Genomic DNA, 21,458 nt, shown 5'->3' with positions numbered 1-21,458 from the left:
CATGTATATCCATTAATACATGTGTGTGTGTTTATATACATATATAGATATGTATAGATATCTTGTCTAAAACTTTCTGATGAGAAAATAGTTTTACACAAATTACATAACCATTTAATATGTCTATTAAACTTTCAATAAACTTATATTATAATAAAGCCAATGTTAGTTATTTTAAAGATGAATTTTGATTATTTTCATCCTTTAATGTATGGGTGTTTAATGTGTCTCTTTAAAATATTTTTTAACAGTAGCATAAACTCAATTACATACAGCTCTGCTGGGAACAGACCCTGCGAAAGATGCTTTTTTCAGATATACCATCCAAGACATATTTGTAAAAAAAATTGCATGATATGACTTTACCTCAAAATATGGTTGGTAACAGCAGGCAGATAGTTAAGGCAGTCATGTGATATTGTTCTATCGCTACTTTCATGGCATTGTTACCTTATTTAAGATAAACAAATTGACATTAAAATAGTGGATAGAAAATGCCAATATTTTAAGATTTTTTTAATACCAAGAATGATCTTTAAGCTTTCCTTATCAAAATTCACATTGAAAGTATTGAAATATTGATGTAAATTACTCTGTGTTCTAATCCAGTGTTCTGGAAAGAATATCATGGTCACTTTTTCACATGAATGTTCAACATATGAATCAAAATTCTGAAAATTACATGCAGATATATTTGTAATGGTGATGTGTGTGCTGTTGCGATGTTTTGTTAAAGACCTAAGCATATTGTAATATAGTGGTTATGTTACTGGACTAGTAATCCAAATATGTAGACAAATGATCTGGGGCCATCAGTTCAAATTCCACCATGGTAGCTGGGGGAATTTAAATTCAGTTAATTGAATAAATCTGTAATAAAATTTGTGTATCAATAAAGGTAACCATGAAAACTACCAGATTGTTGTTAAAAACCTATCTGGTTCACTTAGTGCCCATTAGGGAAGGAAATCTGCCATCCTTACACAATCCCACCTGTACATGACACCAGACCCATAGCAATGTGCTTGACTCTTAACTGGCCTCTGAAATGGACTAGCAAGTCACTCAATGGTAACAGACTCCGATGAAAATGTCTAATAAGAATAAAACTGGATGGACCACTTGGCACTAACCTAGGCATCTGACTGGACAAAGATGCACCTTGCCCAGTCAACCCTGTAACATCCTCCTCACTAACATCTGGAGGCATGTGCCAAAATTGTGAGAACTGTCCCACAAGCTAGTCAAGAAACAACCTGAAATAATCATTTTCACAGAATCACACGTTTGATGCAATGTTCCAGACTCCTCTGTCACTACTGCTGGGCATCTGTTGTCCCACCAAGAGGTGGCAGTACAGTGGTATACAGCGGCCTTGGGAGTCTTCAACATTTTCTCTGGACCTAATGAAGTCACATGGTGTCAGGTCAAACTGATGATAGGGACCTTCAGCAGCAGAAGAATTTTATTCCACCATAATCTACAACCTCATTGCCTGGTATATCCCTTTCTCTACTGTTACCATCAAGCCAGGAACCAATCCGGGTTCAATACAGGAGAGAATGCCATAGCCTCTGCTGTATCCAGTGTCTTCAGCCAGTTCTTGAGTTCTGATGGAATGAAGTCTGGCATCTGTGATGGCGGGGGCATCGTCCTTTTGGCGCCTCTGGCTGAAGGTGCTGATGATAGTTGTAAACGTTTCACCCTTGTCTTTTGCACTGATGTGCTGTCATCATTGAGGGCGGTGATATTTGTGGAACCTCCTTCTCCAGTTACTTGTTTAATCATCCACTGCCATTCACAGCTGAATGTGGCAGCATCTTCATCTGCTTCAGCAATTACCTTCCCTCCAACATAAGATCTAAAATGGGGATGTTCGCTGATGATTGCACAGTGTTTAGTACCCCAGTACCAATTTGTGGGCAAATTATGGTGTAGTGGTAATGTGACTGGGCTAGCGATCCAGGGGATAATCCTCAGAGGGCATGGGTTTAAATCCCATCATGACAGCTGGTGGAATTTAAATTCAGTTGATTAAAAAAAAAATCTGGAATTGAAAGCTAATCTCAGTAACCATAAAGCTATCAACAATTGTCATAGGGCAGGATTTTTAATTTAGCGGGCCCAGGAGTGGCCGGGGAACAGACCCCTGACCGCGATTTCACACTGACTAGCCGTTAATTGGTGCGCTGAAAGACTCAGAGATGCCAGGGTGGGGGCGGGAGGAGGGCGAGTGCTGAAGTCAGTGTGGGCACAAGGGAATGCGGAATGAAAACTCCCTGAAGGCAGAGAGCTGCTTCAGGGAGCTGAAGAATCTAAATGCAAAAAATAAAGATTTTAAAAATCAGGAAAAAATGCCCACGTATCAGAATCAACCACCGGAACATATGGATAATGAAACTTCTGTCCAAATATTTTTATTTAAAAAAAATTAATATTGGAAACCTCATCTCGCGCACGGATGAGATTTCCTGAAAAATGCAAAGGCCGCCTGAGCGATTTGCCTGCGAACCGTAACATTGGAAGGGCAACAAAAAATCTCAGTTAATTGCTACTTTAATGGCCTTAATAGGCCGTTCAGTTGTCGATGGGTGTGCTTCTGACTCTCCTGCGCATCTGCTGACCGAAATATCGCGCAATTGTGCAATGATGTTGGGACGCTTGCCCAACGTCACCACACGCTATTTTATGCTTGAGCGGGTCTGGCATGCGTCCGCACACTGAGCAAAACATTCTGCCCATAAAAATCCATCTGGTTCACTAATGCCCTTTTAGGGAAGGAAATCTGCCATCTTTACCTGATCTGACCTCCATGTGACTTCAGACCAACAGCACTGTGGGTGACTCTTAACTGCCCTCAAAGGTCAATTCAGGATGGGCAACAAATGCTGGCCTTGTCAGTGATGCTCACATCTGATTAAAAAAGTCACAACTCCTCAGATAATGAAGCATAACCCATGTCTGCATGCAGCAAGACCTGGACAAAATTCAGGTTTGGGCTGATAAGCGACAAGAAACATTCATGTCACACAAATGCCAGGCATTGACCATCTCCAACAATAGAGAATTTAAGTGCCACCCACACCATTCAACAGCATTACCATCATTGAATTCCTCACCTTCAACATCCTGGGGTTACCAGAAACTTAACTGGACCAGCCACATAAATACGGTGGCTACAAAAGGAGGTCTGAGGTGAAATTCTGTGGCAAGTAATTCACCTCCTGACTCCCCAAAGCCTGTCCACCATCTACAAGGCACAAGCCAGGACTGATGATGGAATGCTCCCAACTTGCCTGGATGAGTGCAACTCCAACAGCACTCAAGAAACTCAACAGCATCCAGGAAAAAGCAGCCAGCTTGATTGGCACCCCATTCACCATCTTAAACATTCGCTCCCTCCAACACTGGCACACCATAATAGTAGTGTGTACCATATACAAGATGCACTGCAGCAACTCATCAAACCTCCTTCAGCAGCACTTTCTAAATCTGTGACCTTGACCACCTAGAAGAACAAGGGCAGCAGACATATGGGAACAGCTCCACTTGTAAGCTCCCTTCCAAGTCCTGACTTGAAAATATGTCACCTCCCCTTAATTGTTACCTGGTCAAAATCCTAGAACTCTGTACCTAACAGCATAATGAGTGTACCTACACCACATGCACTGCAGAGCTTCAAGAAGCTGACTCCCCAGTCTTTTCTCAAGGGCAATTAGGGATGGGCAATAAATAAAGGCCTTGCCAGTGACACCTACATTCCATGAATTAATAAAAAAACGTTGAAGATGTAAGATGCAGTTGGTTTAGAAATTATGCAGTTTGTGGAATAAGGAAGTGTTAGCCCTTCAAAGAAAGGATTCTGATTGCATTTTATGAAATGTGACTACCATTTGAGAATAGAAGGATGCGGAGGTGGGCAAAATCGCATAGCATTTTGGCTGTGGATTTCACACACAATAGAACTGAAGCGTTCAAGTCTGTGAATGTACAAATTGAGAATGTTGTAGAGCAGTCATGGCGGTAACAGCAACTTATATATAATGCATTTATAAATCATCATGGTGCCAAACAAGATATTGGTAACTTGCTTCTCAGCTGAGCACAGTTTACTATGCGGTGTGTGGGCATAGCTGCCCAAAGACACTATCAGATAATCTGTCATCAGACTCGAACCACAAATCTCACAAAAAAAGCAGCTGTAAATACTAACATAACCTATCTCAGCTTTTCGTCAGATAATTGCTTTTTTCCTACCAACAACATTTTATTGTGCAGTACATACCCACTTCTTGAGTTAGAAAGGAAATTATTATTGGTTTGAATTTGGACTTATAATTTCAAACTCTGTCTTCTTTCAAGAAAGAAGTTTGTGTATGTAGCCCTCCATCTGGAATTATTACATTTTCCCTTTAGTCACAAGCAGGTAGTCAAATGGTTTCTGAGCAGTTTTCTTCTCCGTTAAGAGACAAATAAATTCACTAGATGAGATTCTCTCAATTCACCACCACCCATCGTGGCCTTGACAATGATGTGGCAGTTAGAATTATTGCTCTCATGTCTTTCCATGGCTTGGGTAAAAAGAAGTTTCTCACAGTGTTATTCCCTCTGCAGAGTTACTAAATCGTGTTAGCTACAGGACACCTCTATCTAATGCAATTTGGAAGCATGCAGTCATAGAAATATATTTCACTCGGCTAACAGCAAGGAAATAGGACTTTAGTGGTATGTGTGAAAAACAAAATTTGCCATTGGTATAAATGGTCTTTTAATTCCCTCCACCAAATGCAGCCCTTCTTCCCCATTGCTTTCAAATCTTAAAGCAGTATTTTGGATTTAATTATCACCTTCCAGTATGTACTCCATTTCATATTAGTTGATATAATGTGCATAGTTATAAAGTGGTGTTTCCCTCAGCAGAAACAAAAAAAATCAGCTTCCCCTCCATGTTACTCTCTCCTTTGCTGCCTTATGCTTCTATCTTTTTCTGTTACTATCCCTCTTTGAATCTGCTTTGCTCTCTTTCTGGTCTCTGTTACTTTCTTGTTTTTCTCCGTTACTGGCCCTTCGGGTCCTCTCTTACCATTCCTGGCGTTCCCATTAATATTCCAGCAATTCTGTAAGCTGTGTCATTTTCTTCCAATGGTCTCCAGATGCTCTCATTTCCTCCAATATTCTCTTCTGGCTCTCATACCCCTGAACATCTAATCTGTGTGCATCCCTATATTTATATGGCAGTAGAGTTTTAACTGCAGTAGGGCTGGGAAACTAGTGGTGGTGTAGTGGCTGCTTTTTACACATCCAACCCGATTAGAAAGGAAAATCGGGTCAGATCATAATGGGTGACTGATCTGCAAGTTTTCCATCAATATATTTAACACCTTGGGATAAAAGTTTGTTTGCTCAAATGGGCCAGTGGGAACTGGGCACAGCGAATGACCCATGTGCCTGAAAAGATAGGCGTGAGGCCCGATCAGTAGGAGCGGGTTCGTGCCTCGCTTTGAAAGGTCCAGTTGTGTCTGCCTGTGATGATGGCAATCTCAGGTCTATCATTTTGATTGCATCACAGAGGAAACTCCAGGCCAAGCTCTTATTGTGCTTTTATTTGGATTATAAAATATAGTGAGCATTCAAAAGAGCTTAAAACCAATGATTCATCATGGCTGGAAACACAATGATAGGCTTCTTTCAGTAGAAAGTGAATTGGATTAACAGCTTTTCCAACAGCAAGGGGTGGCTTTATTTTAGACACTTAAAACACTTATATCGTAATTGCTGATGTACAGTTGAGAATTCCATTATAAGTGCACTATGTGCGTTAGATGACTAAAACAAGCTTAGCACCTTCATTCACTTTCACTCATTACACCCTCCAAAATGCTTTCAGAGCATGCTCAAAGGCTCTATTGACCACTATAAATCACCATTTGCAATTAGCATCACTCGTCTCGGCGAGTGTTTAGGTGATGGGACTCACACTGCTGAATCCCAACATTACGATGAGAGCCTTGTGGCCACAATCCAGACAATTGCAGGTTGAGAAATGGTCAAGGTTGTAGGGTCGAGCGCCAGGGCAATAATATGGCTGAGAGGGGCAGGGCTTCAGCATCTTGAGGTGGCAAAATATTTACCCACTTATTGGTGAGTTCAGTAGATGTACACTCAAAGTTGGAAACATGTTTGGCAGACAGGAGCACATATGAGCTCCAAATGTGGACTTTTTTTTATTCATTCATGGGATGTGGGCTTTGCTGGCTAGACCAGCATTTATTGCCCATCCCTAGTTGCCCTTGAGAAGGTGGCGGTGAGCTGCCTTCTTGAACCGCTGCAGTTCATGTGGTGTAGGTACATCCACAGTGCTGTTAGGAAGCGAGTTCCAGGATTTTGACCCAGCAACAGTGAAGGAATGGTGATATATTTCCAAGTCAAGATGGTGAGTGACTTGGAGGGGAACTCGTAGCATGAAAACCAGATGACAGAGAGCACATGGAGTTGCACGATATATGACCCTTGTACACTATACCTTCACCTTCCAAGAATGCAGTCAAGGTAGGAGAACACCTCTGCCTCAATCTTACATGGCAATAAACATATCATGACCCTGCAAAGCATGTGAATGGGGTTCATTCCACAAGCACACTTAACATTAAGGTCGAGGCATCACAGATGTCAAGAATGATCTGAGAAAGGGGAATACACTGTGGTGATATGGAAGTACACTGTGTAGAGAGAGGCCCATGATAGTGACATTTGCAATAAATTGGGCGAGGCATAAAGACAGATGGAGAGGACCTGAGCAAGGCGCATGCCATGCAGATGATAAGGATGCCTGGCATGTGTGGGTGGTGAGGGGAGCCTTGGACCGGGTGAGGATGAGTGTGAGAGCTAGTGGCAATATCCCTTGAGCTGGCAGTGAGTGAGATGCTAGTGACTGTGTGATTGGCTCGTAAGTGTGTGAGTTGAGAGTGATGAGATGGTTGACTTACCCTGGCGGCACGGATGAAATCATTCATCCTCTTTTTGCACTGGGTGCCTGACTTCTTCTGTTCAGGGTTGGCACTGACCAAGCCAGATTGGTGAGCTTAGTGGACCTCCTGCAGTCAGAGTGCGGGTAGAGGACATTATGGTGGGCCTCAACTGTATCCAGAAGATGTTCCAGTAAGGTGTCACTGAATTTGGGGGCTGCTGTCTTCTTGACTTTTGGGGCATGTCATCAGTGGAGCAGTCCTGGCATGCAGACATTGAGAACGCTGTGCACGGCTGCACTTTAAATATGGCGCCCGGAGTGAGGAAGTGGTGAGCTCATGGCAGGGCAAATAAATCAGAGGTTGCCCGCCAGTGATCCAGCCTGTTTCCCACATGTGCATATTTAATGAAGCAGGACGTTGATGATACAGTGCAAAAACCCACCATTGTGGCCAGCGGGTAAAACACCAATTTTCACACCCACCACTACACTTTGTGCACTGGGGGAAAAATCCGCCCATAATATACCTAGGGCAGGCTTTTCTGGTTGGCGATCGGGGGCGGGGCCCACTCGCTGACACGTAAGATGGCGCGGGGATACGTTGGGCATGCGTCCCGACGTCACCCCGCGTCAATTAGATTGTCAGTTTGGTGGGCGCATAGCCGATTAGGCTACGCGCCTGCCTAACTGTCAGCAGCCTATTAAGGCCATTAAAAAACCAATTAAGATGATTGATGGACCTGCCCGTCCAACCTTAAGGTTGGCAGGCAGACCGGGAGCCCAGGTGGACCTTGGAAAAAGCATGAAACCTCATCCACGGACGGGACGAGGTTTCGTGAGAGTCTTTAAATTTTTACGAAAGGTTTCAATAAAAGTTATGGACATGTCTCAACTCATGTGACAGTGAGGGGACATGGCAGGGAAATTTTTCAAACCTCTTTATTTCAAGTTTTACATCAGAGACGATCTCCCTGAAGCAGCACTTTACCTCAGGGAGATGAGTGTGCTCTTTCGTGCGCATGCGCAAAAGAGCGCACTCTCGGCTAAGGGAATCCCCACCCCGCCTACACAGGGAGCGCATAGCACTTCCTGGCGGACGTCACGCTGGGCGAGCCTTAATTGGCCCACCCACGTAAAATGGCGACGTGCCCCCGGTTGGGGGCACCGATCAGAGGCGCACCCGCTCCTGCACTTCCCCCTCAACAGGGGGAGAATTCTTCCCTTTGGATTTTCCTTTATTTTACCTACCAATGTTTTCTTCATGCTGCCTTTTTGCTCTCCTAATTTCCTTTATAAGTTCCCCCCTACACATTCTATACTCCTCTAGGGCTTCTGCTGCGAAACCCTCATCACTGGAGACATATACATGTGACCTGGACACACTCAAAATCATAGAATCATATAACACAGAAGGAGCCCATTCTGCCCATTGGTTTTTAAAGAGCTATCCAATTAGTCTCACTTCCCTACTCTATCCCAATAGCCCTGTAAATTGAAGGTGAAAAGAAATATGAAATAATATGCTCTCTCCTTGGACGGAGCAATACAAAGCAGATTAGCCCAGGTTTGATCTGCAACCTGTGTTTAATTAGCAGGAGTGGCACTTAATGTGCCCTAGTTGAGCTCAGTATCCCTGAGAAAATAAATCAGTTATGCTCCCACTCCGGGTCGCTATCCAGTGATACCTGCTGGAAAATTGTGTATGGATGGATGGAGATATTTCCAAACTCTCAACAAAATTATATTCCATTGAGAAAGAAAGACTCTACAAGGAGGATGCACTATCCTTGGCTAACTAAGGAAGTTAGTTAGGATGGATTCGAATTGAATGGAAAGATGTATAGTGCTGCAAAGATTAGCGATAGACCAGAAGGTTGGGTAAAAATTTAAAAACCAGCAAAGAAGACTATAAAAAAGAGGGAGAAGTTGGAGCATGAAAGAAAACTAGCAAGAAATATGAAAACAGACATTAACATCTTCTGCAAGTATATAAAAAGGAAAAGAGTAGCTAAAGTGAGTGTTGGTCCCTTAGAGGGTGAGACTGGGGAATCAATAATGGGAAACAAGGAAATGGCGGAGGCTTTGAACAGGTATTTTGTATCTGTCTTCACAACAGAAGACACAAAACACATCCCAAGAATAGTATAAAAGCAGGGAGCAAAAGGGAGAGAAGAACTTAAAACAATCATGGTCACAAAAGAAAAAATACTAGGAAAACTATATGGGACTAAAGCCTGACAAGTCCCCTGGACCTGATGGCCTGCATCCTAAGGTCTCAAAAGAAGTGGCTGCAGAGATAGTGGAGAGTCAACATGGTTATGTGAAAGGGAAATCGTGTTTGACAAATTTGTTAAGAGTTTTTTGAGCATATAACAAGCAGGGTGCATAAAGGGAAACCAGTAGCTGTAGCATATTTGGATCCCCAAAAGACTTTTGATAAAGTGCCATGTAAATTGGTAATGCTGAAGGTAAGGGGCAGAATTTTTCCGTCGGTGAGCTGGGGGCGGGGTCTCCTCGCCGACACGAAAATGCCGATGGATGATGTCGGGAGGAACCCCCGATGTCATCCCGCCCCATTTAAATATTCAGGAAGGCGGGCGGATAGCGCGATCAGCTGTCCGCCCGCCAACCTGTCAATGGCCAATTGGCCATTGAAAGGGTAATTAAACCAATTAAAGGCCCTGCCCGTCCAACCTTAAGGTTGGCGGGCAGGCCGGAGCCCCAGCGGGCTTCTGAAAAAACATGAAACCTCATCCACTGACGGGATGAGGTTTCATGTCTGTTTTAAAAAAGTTTAATAAGGTTTTTGTGATATTTATTAACATGTCCCATCTCGTGTGACATTGTCACATGAGGGGAACATGTTAATAATTTTTTTATTTTTCTATTTTTAAAGTTTCAAACACTGTCAGTGCTCTTCCTGAGGCAGCACTTAGTCTCAGGGAGCTGTGCGCTCTTTTGCGCACATGTGCGAAAGAGTGCACTCTGACAGATGGGGAATCCCACCCCACCCCCCCGGCACAGGAAGTGTATAGTGCTTCCCGTTGGGCAGCCCACTGGGTGGGCCTTAATTGGCCCGCCCAGTTAAAATGGCAACGGGGCCCGTTTTGGCTGCGGTGATCAGCTGCCTGCCCACCGCCAAACTGGTGGGGCCCGCCCGCCCATCAAGGGCAAAATTCTGCCCAAGAAGTGATATATTAGCATGGATAGAGGATTGGCTTACTAACAGGAAATAGAGAATCAGGATAAATTTTCAAGTTGGCAAACTGTAACGAGTGGAGTATCGCAGGGATCGGTTGGGGCCTCAGCTATTTCTGATTGATATTAATGACTTAGAGGTAGACAAATTTGCTGATGATATAAAGATAGGTTAGAAAGCAGGAGGATACAAAGAGTCTGCAAAGGGATATGGATAGCTTAAGTGGTTGGCAACGTTTGGCAGAGCTTAATGTGGGAAAATGTGAGGTTGTCCACTCCGGCAGGAAGAATAGAGAAGTAAAATATTATTTAAGTGGAGAGAGACTGCAGAATGCTGCAGTATAGAGGGATTTAGGTGTCCTTGTACATGAATCACAAGAAGTTAGCATCTAGGTAACAGCAAATAATTAGGAAGGCAAATTAGGAAGGCTGGCCGCTATTGCAAAGGGAATATAATATAAAAGCAGGGAAGTCTTGCACCTGGAGTACTGAGTGCAATTTTGGTCTCCTTACTTAAAGAAGGATTTACTTGCATTTGAAGCAGTTCAAAGAAGATTTGCTAGGCTGATTCCTGATATGAAAGGGTTGTCTTTTGAGGAAAGGTTGAGCAGGTTGGGCCTATACTCATTGGAGTTTAAAAGAAGGAGAAGAGATCCTATTGAAACATAGAAGATTCCGAGGGAGGTTGACAGGGTAGATGCTGAGAGATGTTTCCTCTCATGGGAGAATCTGGGACTAGGGGGAGGCAGTGGCATAGTAGTATTGTCACTGGACTAGTATTCCTGAAACCCGGGGTAATGCTCTGGGGACCTGGGTTTGAACCCCACCATAGCAGATGGTGGGAATTTAATTAAATTCAATAAAAGTCTGATGATGATCATGAAATCTTTGCCAATTGTTGTAAAAACCCATCTGGTTCACTAACCCCCTTTAGGGAAAGAAATTTGCCATACTTATCTGGTCTGCCCTACATGTGAATGCCCTCTGAACAAGGACAATTAGGTTTGGGCAATAAATGCTGGCCTAGGCAGTGACTCCCATGAACGAATAATAAAAAAATGCTTAAAAATAAGTGGTCTTCCATTTTCTTTCAGAGGGTTGTTAGTATTCACCCAGTGGAGGCAAAGTGATTACATATATTCAAGGCTGAGTTGGACAGATTTTTGATTCACAAAGGAGTCAAGGGTTATGGGGGATAGGCAGGAATATGAAGTTAAGGCTAAAATCAGATCACCCATTATCTTAGTGAATGGCAAAGCAGGCTCGATGGGCTGAATGGCCTACTTCTGTTCCTATTTCTTATGGTCTTTTGACCTTATAGCAGATGAGAACAATAATAAAATTGTTAACATCCATCATCAAGAATACATGTGAAAAATAACCACTTGGATGAGCTACAGCAGGCTGCTGGTGCCATAGAGCTGTATCAGAACAATTCATGTAATGGTCATGGAATGTTGACCATATCGCACTTGTGGCCTTTTTAAGGCAGTATTTTCTGTTACCCTATATACAGCATGGGCAGGATCTTCCCCCCATCAGGGGGGTTGTGCGGGAGCGGGCGCGAGCGGGTGGGTTCCCGATCGGCGCCCCCAGTTGGGGGCACGCCACCATTTTACGTGGGCGGGCCAATTCCAGCGTGATGTCCGCCAGGAAGTGCTATGTGCTCCCTGTGTGGGTGGGGGGGGGATTCCTTGAGCCGAGAGTGGGCTCTTTCATGCATGTGCACGGAAGAGCGCACAGATCTCCCTGAGGCTTAGTGCTGCCTCAGGGAAATCGGCTCAAATTTGAAAATTTCAATAAAGAAGGGGAAAAAAATTACTGACATGCCCACTCATGTGCCACTGTCACATGAGCTGGGACATGTCAATTTCTTTTATTTAAACATTTTATAAAAATATTAATAACCTCATGAAACCTCATCCCGCCTGTGGATGAGGTTTCATGTTTTGTCATAAGCCCGCCTGGGCTCCCGGCCTGCCCGCCAACCTTAAGGTTGGATGTACACGTCCATCAATCATGTTAATTATTTTTTTAATGGCCTTAATGGGCCTTTGACAGTTCAGCGGGCGCACAGCCGATTCAGTTCACATGCCTGATGCCACCCCGCGTCATTTTACATGTTGGCAAGCGGCCCCCCTCCGCCCCCCGCCCCCACTCGCCGAACAGAAGATTCTGCCCCATAGGTTTTAGAAGGGGAGTAGTTTAAGCTTCATTAATTGGCTTTCATTAATAGGTTTTACAGAGAGCCAGTGTTGTGGTCATTTTGACAAATGGACCACAGGAGTCTCAGGTACAGGTCACGATCGTTTATTCGAGCAATTGCAAGGAGAGCACTATCTCAATGCAGCTTGAGATGTACTCTGCTAAACTACAAGTGTTCATCATATTTATACATTATTGGCCACTTACAAGAACAGTTCCCAGATTTCGATCTTGTCAACATATAGGTTTACATTAAACTGACAAGTCTAGTGACAAGTACATGTATTGTATGTCCTATTTGTTTCTCACCCAGGCGGAGACCCTGCCTCCTACCTAAACTAGGACCATCTGTTCTTTCCCTAACTGCTGTAAACAGGCTCAATCTTAGTTGTTTTTCAACCTAAGGCTCCAGTCTGACTCCCAAAACACCCAATCTATCATATTTACATTCTTCTTCATCCAATATGGCCTTGCAGATACTCACAAGCCCTGAGAATGTGCAAGGTTTAGATTTCTCTCTGTCCAGCCTGGCATTTAACTGTTAACAGCTTACGTAGACAGGTTTTGCCTGCTTGGATATTTTAAGTATTGATTCCCTAATAAGTTCTTACCGTATCCCTTTATTTCCCCCTAACAGCCAGCATGGACTCGATGGGCCGAAAGGCTTCCCTCTGTGCCGTAATAGCTCTGACTCCAATGATACTTTTTAAAACTGTAAATTGCTTTCTCTAGCGAAGTCTAATGAAATGCAGTAAGGGTAGACTGATACCCCACGGCTCATGTGTACACGGCCCACTGAACAGTCTTTTGGGCTTTTTTGTGTTACATCTTTTAACTTTTTGCCTGAAATAAAAATCACTTTTAAATGACAGCTCCAAAGTCAGCAAGATTTATTTGAGTGCCTCACACTATTTTTTTAATGGAACTCTGGTGAGCCTTTTCTATTTTAACTTTGTAGGATACTTGCTTGTTTGAGATATCATTGGGGATAAACTTTCACCTGACTGAGGTAAGGAAGGAATAACATGTATGGTATAATTTGACTGTTATATTTTATGATATTTCCATACTATTGGAACAATTTTACTATCATGTAACAGTTGAGAAAATACACTAATCTCTCCTAGAATTGCAATTTGCTTAGGCTGGGATTTTCCAGCCCCCGTCGTGGCATAACCCACCTTGGGAGACCTGGCGGCCCAGCCAAAAGCCCATTGACTTTTGGAGGGACCAAATGATCCCGGCAGCGGATGGAGCTGGAAAATCCCACCTTTTGCCTCGGTAAACATGTCTTGTCAAGCGTTATGGTTCTATATGCAACCGAAAGTTATATGAATTTTTGGTTAGTCACTTTCACATGTTTGACATTCAGCAGGCTAGATTTTCCTCTGGGAGAATGGTAAATGCTTCTCATGTTCATTTGATCAATTTTGTGCTAATGCACGAATGATGAGTTTTCAGCTTTTGCTGTAATATTCAATCTATCAGTGAGAAGCTATTGCCATTAGATGGAATGTATACTTAAATCATGTAAATAAGTCAGCTTAACAACCTGAAATGAATGTCTTGCCCTCTTTGACTGCTGTCATTTCCACCAAAAGGTTCAAATGAAGGGAAAAATTAACTTGTGAACGAGGCAAAGTAGCCTTTTTTCTACTAAGAAATGCTACATTAGCATTAGAAGTTGGCCTCAATTTTTCACTTCAAATGCAAATGATTTATTCACCTTTTAAGTCAACACATGGGATTAAACCGGCAATACGGGCCGTGTTGCTAAGAAGATGTGTGGGAGTTTAAGATTCCCCCACACACAGCAGAATCTGCATGGCGAACAACAAACAGAAATGGATCCTCTGGCAAAAAGGATGAAGTACAAAGATGGTTTCAAACTAAAATGTGTAACATTTGCTAACTTGTCAAATAACTGTGCTGCAGCAAGGGAGTTCAGCAGTGAAAAACTGATGTGAGAATAGAAGAAGAAGGAATCGTCTCTGAAGAAGATGCTCAAGACTAAATGCACAATGAGAACAGGGACCAGTCACTGGTGTGATCTTGAGAAGCATGTATTGGAATAGGTCCTCACAAATTGCCAGCATAGTTACATCTTCATCAGAAATGCATTGTGTATATATGCACTTAAGTGGGCCAAATCGAACCTTGAGTCCAGCAAAGATTTCAGACCAACAGATGGTTGGTGTAGCTTCTTTATGTCTAATATTGCAGCAGAAGACCAAGATTGCTCAGAGATTTCCAAAAGAGTTCTGCCAGTTTCTAGCGATTCTTCATCAGACAGTGGCAAAAACATGAGTACCCACCATGTCACATTGACAACATGGATGAAATACTTTTTAAAATGTTCTGATTGTGGTTAAAGATAACTTTGTAGAATTAATTAATTCAATATGCACCCAAAGTCCTGTAACCCTCAGGCCTATGGAGCAAGAGCTGGAAAATGGGATTAGGCTGGGGGTTGTGAGATGGTGGGGCTCGTTTTTCAGTTGGTGCAGACATGATGGGCAGAGTGGTCTCTTTCTGTGCCGTAAATTTTTCTAAATTTTCTAAATATCTGAAAAGGAGGATTGTGCAGAAATGTGGGGAAAGGGTGGGGAAGTGGCAGTATGTTAATTGATCCTTAGGAGAGCCAGCACAGACATGATGGGCCAAATGGCCTTCTTCTGTGTTGTAATGATTCTATGATTTTGAAGCAGAATCAAGCTGCTTTGGCTAGAGTTTCCCTAAAACAAATGTCCTCCCCAAAACACTTGGGGGATGTGGAGAATTACTATTTACATACATTTAAATAGGGAAGAGGAGTGGATCTCCTACCTTGAAAACTGGGCATGCACTCTGCAAGATGAATCAGTTGGTAGCAAAAGTGCTGATCAAAGTGAGTGAAAAGTCGGAGAAGTTTTCAACACAATGAGGGAAGAAGAAGCCAGCTTTTGCTGCACAGGCAAATTCTTATTGGACATTTTAATAATGGACAAACAGTATTTAGTCTTCATAATCTATGGATAGATATTGTGCTGTATGATATTAGTAATTAATGCAGTAACATGACCACCTGAAATTTCTCTTTACTCTATTTAAATGGCTACGTTAATGTGTTTAAATAATGGATAAACACTGTCATAAAAATACCAGATAAAATACTTCAATGTGAAAATATAAGGGGTGATTTTTCAACTACCTCTTTGCTGTTTCTTGCCTGAGAATTAGGCGACTGGCAGAGGAAAGTTGGGTGGGTACCTTTGACAGCCTTTTGTTGTTCAAGACCAACCTGATTCAATTTTTATGTAGGCCTTTAAATGGGCACCCACCTTCCAAAACAAGCAGAAAGTTATTTAAATATTCACATTGGAGTCCTTTGCCAGGCTGAGGGCCCCAGTTGCCATTTTCACCTATGAAAGAGCCTCCACTGTGTGCACAATGCTCAGTTGCATCAGGTATTCAATGTGCTAATCAGTTATCTTTAAAGGGATCACTTGAGTATGCTCAAAAAGGCTGGTAAATGTTACGGGGAGAGAGTTTAATAATGGCCAGAAAGAACAGGATATTCCCTCCATGTCCCATGAAGCCATAGCCACTGCTGGCCCACTCTCAGCTTCTGCGGTAGGCTTTCCCCACCAACTGGCATTACCAGGCAGAAGCCAGCTGATTTTCAGCCTTCCAGTACCAGTGTGCTGCTGTGGAGTGCATGTTTTGTTCGAGCATCGCGACACTGGCTTTGGGCAAGCACTGTGGACGCACCACCATTTTGGATCAAAGTTAAGAATTACAATGGATGCTTGTTACCAATGTCATAGTTGGGTTTTGGGTTGGGTAATGGTAACTAGTCAGTTTTTGCATCATTTTCATCCAGAACATTTTAATTGGTTACAGTAACTTTAGCAGCAGCCATTACAGCTAGTTATTAATGCCAGTTGCAAATTGTGAATAATCGGTAGTCATGGGAAAAGCACATTTACTGGTAAATCTGCCAAACCACCAAGTCTTGAAATGAGGCAAGCATACCCAATATGAACATGACAGTAATAATCATAATAAATATAGTAATAACCATATCTAATGTTATATCAAGGTAAGAACAGTATTTAGAAATGATTGCTTAATCATTCAATGTAAACTCTAGAGTCTAAATTATACATCACAGAGAATAACCAATGTCTGGAATAAAGTCTGAGTCAATAACTCACTCTCCTAGTTTTATTGCTACTCATGAGTCAGTTGAGCTTTTTTCTCACTGTTTATGATGTATTCGGTAGTTTGGTGTACCCCACTAGGTTTTCTATTTCTAAGGAACATTGCCACATGCCGAAATATGTTATCATAAATAACTTAAGTGAAAGTTACTGTAGGAATCACAATTGACAGCTCATTTGCTTGATGTTCCATACTGCTGTCATTACATGCTTTAAAATTGAACAAAATTATGAATATATTTTGAGGTTTTAATATCTGTACAATCATTTGTAAGCTTCATGTTAATTTTCTTCACCGCACTTATACAATAATTTCATATCTTCACAAAAGCATTCCCAGAACTCCATAGCCATGCCCAAAACTGGGAAGTGAGCTCCAAGAGATGGTCTCACAGCAGTGCAAAGACGTGCCTAATGTAGTATAACTGCTAGTGAACATTTCTAAAATATAGGCACAAAGAAATCACTGCACCATATAGTGCAGAGCTTATCTGAAAATTAAATCCACATTTTCATATTCTGTTTGACATCATGGGTGAGTCAGAGGTGGGGGCTGGGTGGGTGTGCGTAGGGAGCAAAGAGGCAAGGAAAATCATGGAAAGAAAGGAGAGAAGTAAAGAGAAGAGGAATACAATCAAAGCAAATAAAGATGGGAAAGGTAATAAACTGGGGCATATTATAGGACCCCTCGAGTACTTAGAAAGTTCCCAATAATGAGCAAATCTGAAATTCTGAAATTAAAAAAAAAACAGAACTTGCTGGAAATACACAGGTAGGTCCGTAAACATCTGTAAAGAGAAGCAATAGGTAATGATGCTGTGGGTATATGGGAAGAGATTGGTGATGATGCCAAGATTTACACCATAGAATGGAATTCCTGAGTATTCTGAGAGTGTACTCTGGCATTCGGAGAAGCACCTGCCTGAATTTGGTCTTTGGTGCTGGATTGGCAGATATCGTATTCAAAATGAAAACATTTTCTTGGAGCATGCAAGAGCCTCATTAGCTTTCTTATGTTAATGCAATCTTGCAAGTAATTTTATGCTGAATTCACAGATATTTTTCAACAGCTTACTTCATTAGTGTTGCTTGCCAAAGTTGAACAGTCTGTTAAGACTTATGGATTAGAAACTGGATGAAATAACATTCAAGCTGCTGTACATAGCTTTAAGATGTTCTTTTCAATTTTTAATTTGCAATATAGGTAGGTAGAGGTTTTTTGATCATCCTCACCAATGATTTGGTTTTCTGGTGCTTGGGAGTTTCTTTTTTAAAAGGTATATTTAATTGGTTCTTATTACATCTAAAGGGTAACTTTCTGATTTTGCATTCCATGCTTGGAAAGTGTTTGCTGCCTGTCGAGTATGCATCTCAGAGATTTTGCTGTGCACAATTCTCCAATGGTTTAAAGTAATATTTGGAAATCATGTATAGCCCATGACAAAATTTCCAGTATGTGCTCTTGGAGGGTGAGGTTCCTCCTCTATAGTGTAAAGGTTGAAATTAAGTTCATTTTTTTCAGCTTCTATTCACATTCTACTTGCTGCATTAATTCTCCCCACTGTTTGGCTGATATTTTGCAACACAAACCAGTTTTTCCCCGATCTTTGTTTTTACAACTGTCATGTTGAAAGCTGTTGTTTCAGTTGCACCAAGCAAGGTGTTCTGCCTTGGAGAAAGGCCAGCAATCATTCACCAGGATGATAATTGATACGAAGGGACTGAGTTATGACAAGACCCTGGCTAAATATAGTTTCTATTCCACATGATGGAGAGGTCAGAGATAAACCTGACTGTGGTTTGAAAATAATGGACGGCATTGACAGAGTAGTCTTTTCTCTACAGTAGGGAAATCCAAAGCAAGTGGACTTAATCTTGGAATTCAGCAAAGCCAGTTAAAAGCAAATTTAGCAAAAATGTTCCCTAATGAGTTGTGAGACTGTGGAATTCACGGCCCAGAACCCACGGATGCAAAGCCAGTTGAGCTGTTTAAAAGAGAGACCATATCCCAATTTCTAAGTAAGTACCTAAGAGATGTAAGGGCTGATATTCCAGGGAATAGTGCCCTAGGAGTGCCTGAATGGGAGGCATGGTACACCAGAAACATAGGTGAAGGTATGTAACAATAAGACTACATATTAACTTCCTACCTTGTTAATCTGAGAGGCCCACATTGAGCACCTGAAGCAGGCACAGATATTTCAATTCATTCCATTTGTCACATTTATAACATCACCAAAAACTGGAATTCAACTGATACAAAAGGAAAAGACTGCATATTCTGGAAATCTGGAGTACAAACATAAAATGCTGGAAATACCCAGTTCTGATAAATGGCTATCAACCTGAAACGTTAACTGTTTCTCTCTCCACAGACACTGCCAGGCCTGCTGAGTATTTCCAGCATTTTGGGTATTTTTTTGCAATTCAGCTTCCTGGTCTTATATAGATCGTAGGTGTATAAGACTGTCCACATAAAATAAAAAGAGGGTGCTATATGTAAACCAAATGTCTTGAGAGTTGTGAGGGCTAAGTCAGCAAAATATGTGAGGTAGAGTAGCTTTACAATTACCATGAACTTCATAGTTGTTCTCTTCATTAATTAAATGGACCATGTCTGCTACAAATTTTGGTTGGACACCTGTCAAAGCTACGTGATAGGACCTCATTTAGAATCCATCCATAATTGACACACCTACCTACAGATGAGAAGAAGCAGGAAGCTCTTTGGATGCACAAATATTAAGGTAATACTAGAAAAGAATAGCACCCATTGAGGGGTATCCATCTGAGCAGGTTTAAAACCTCAAGGATGGGCTGGATTTTCATGTTAGAGGCAGGTAACGGGAGTTAGAAATTTCCCAGCTCAGCATGCCTGTCTCAGGAAAAAGTGCCTGGAATGCCGCAATTTTCGCCCCAGGAAGGCAGGTGCAGTCTGGAGTCGGGCTCACTGCTCCTGGAAACAGTTCGGAGGCAGTCACAGGGGCTGCCAAGTGCTAAGGAGTGCTGTTTAAAAGGCCCATCTCGGTTCTCTGCGACTTTGTCCCAGTTGCTCCATATTAGGCCCTCTAGCCCTCACCCCCTCACATCTGCTTGCCACCCCCCCGCCACTCAATCCACATGTGCCATCCGTGCCAAATCATGCCAGCCCATATCCCTCTTTCCAAGAATGAATAATGAGGTTTCTCTGAGGGCCCAGACTTCCAATAGTCTGTTGCAACAGGTGCACACAAGGGAAAACATTGCTTGATTGACAGCTTTTTCTCTTAGATTTATTTTGTCAATTGTTCACTATTTATTTGCACAAGATAAAGAGGAATCAACTGCTATTGATACTTTAAAGGTCTGGTTGACTGATGCTTTTATAATATTGTAATAACAGCAGATTTTTAAAGCAAGTTATAAATGGCTGTTTTTTTTTAGTTTTTCCACACATGCTATTGTTACTACAGGGTTCATTGGTTCTTCTTAGAATGTTTACTGAGTAAATAGGCATGGAGGGTATGAGGGACCATTTGGGGTGGGTGAAGGGGCATGGGTTGCCATGGAGAGTATGAAGGGTCATTGGGAGTGGGTGGAAGGGGTTAAGGGTAAGATCATTTGAAGTTATCTTTCAAAAGGTTACCTTATCCAAACTATGGTTCACGATACCTCTGAGGGGCTATGAACCATGTCTCCTTGAAAAGCTGGCTTGATTGCATGAAAATTGGGGGAAGGGGGGTGGGGTGGGGGGTTCTAGGAGATGCCTGTCTCCACACTGGATCTGGCCAGGTTGGGAGTGCAGGGTGTGAGCCCGAGCCCTTCTCCCGCACCAGGGAAAATTGGGGGTGCCGGTAATGGGAGTAGAAATCCCAGAATCGGGTCCTGTCCTCCATTTTTAAAGGTCTGCAGAGACGGGGAGATTCCGCAAAAATCTAGTCTGGTATTCCTAGACCTTAGTGAGGAGCGATGCCTCTGGCTGCTCCGGTTTAATACAGAGGTTGTTAAAACAATTGTGTCACCTCCTGACAGCAGACTTCAAACCACAGCTCCCAGTCTTTGCTGCAGTGCTAGCACCAGAGCTCAATATTCTGCCTCATTGTCAAAGGTGTCTTTATGTGACAAGCCCTCCTGACACATCCTGATGGATTGCAATACAGCCACAGAATCTCCCTCCTGGCTTTCAAAATGATCACCTGGGCTGTAATAGCTTCTCAGTTGACAATGTTTGGCTTTAAGTTGCAGGCGTTCAAAATATTCAGCCTTGCTGAGTGATTTCTCCCACACACTCATGATGCACCACTTTTATCCCTTTTAAATGACCACAGGCCCTTAAGCTCTGAAGTAGCTCTGGAAAGACCTTCATAATTGTACCCAGCGGGAGAACTCAATGCCTGTCCAACCATACTAAAAATCAGGGCAGTAAGAAGTAACCTTGGGCACCGAACTATTCCAATGTGCAACCCGTGTGGATCACTCACCATCATTGCCTCCAGGAAAATTGGCCCTATAGATCAAGTGCAGAGAATTTGGGTTAAGTAGACAGAAGTGCCAGGGCCAATGTTCCTTCTAATATTTCTTTGTTGTATGTGGTCTGTTTATTGCACTGTGCAGTACACACGAGATTGCCATATGACCACACATGCATGCATCGTAGAGGAAACAGTGGTTGTGGGCAAACTGTGCAATGCGGTGTGCATTCCAGACTGTTGCATGGCTGTGCACCTGCGCAGCAACAAGTACAGCAGAGGAGGCTCAAGGAACTGAATTACCACCTTTTGTTCCAGCATTCTAATGTTTTATTTCCCATTTAAAACTGGTAGAAGGACCTCAAAGCTATCAGCACTGTCAAATTTTTGCACTAGATCAACGTGTACTGCTTAGATTTTGTGTTTTAAACGGTTTCT

General features: G+C 42.5%; 1 protein-coding gene across 1 annotated transcript in view; it reads left to right on the top strand.

Moving 5' to 3' along the window:
• slc35f4 (solute carrier family 35 member F4) overlaps positions 1-21,458 on the top strand; it is a 234,629-nt gene that overhangs the window by 146,094 nt on the left and 67,077 nt on the right. The gene's annotated exons all lie outside the window — the stretch shown is intronic.

The sequence above is a fragment of the Cetorhinus maximus genome, chromosome 18 (genome assembly GCF_964194155.1).
Source record: "Cetorhinus maximus chromosome 18, sCetMax3.hap1.1, whole genome shotgun sequence".
Taxonomy (NCBI): Eukaryota; Metazoa; Chordata; class Chondrichthyes; order Lamniformes; family Cetorhinidae; genus Cetorhinus; species Cetorhinus maximus.
The sequence above is the reverse complement of the archived record's forward strand: the minus strand, read 5'-3'. Positions and strand labels throughout refer to the sequence as shown.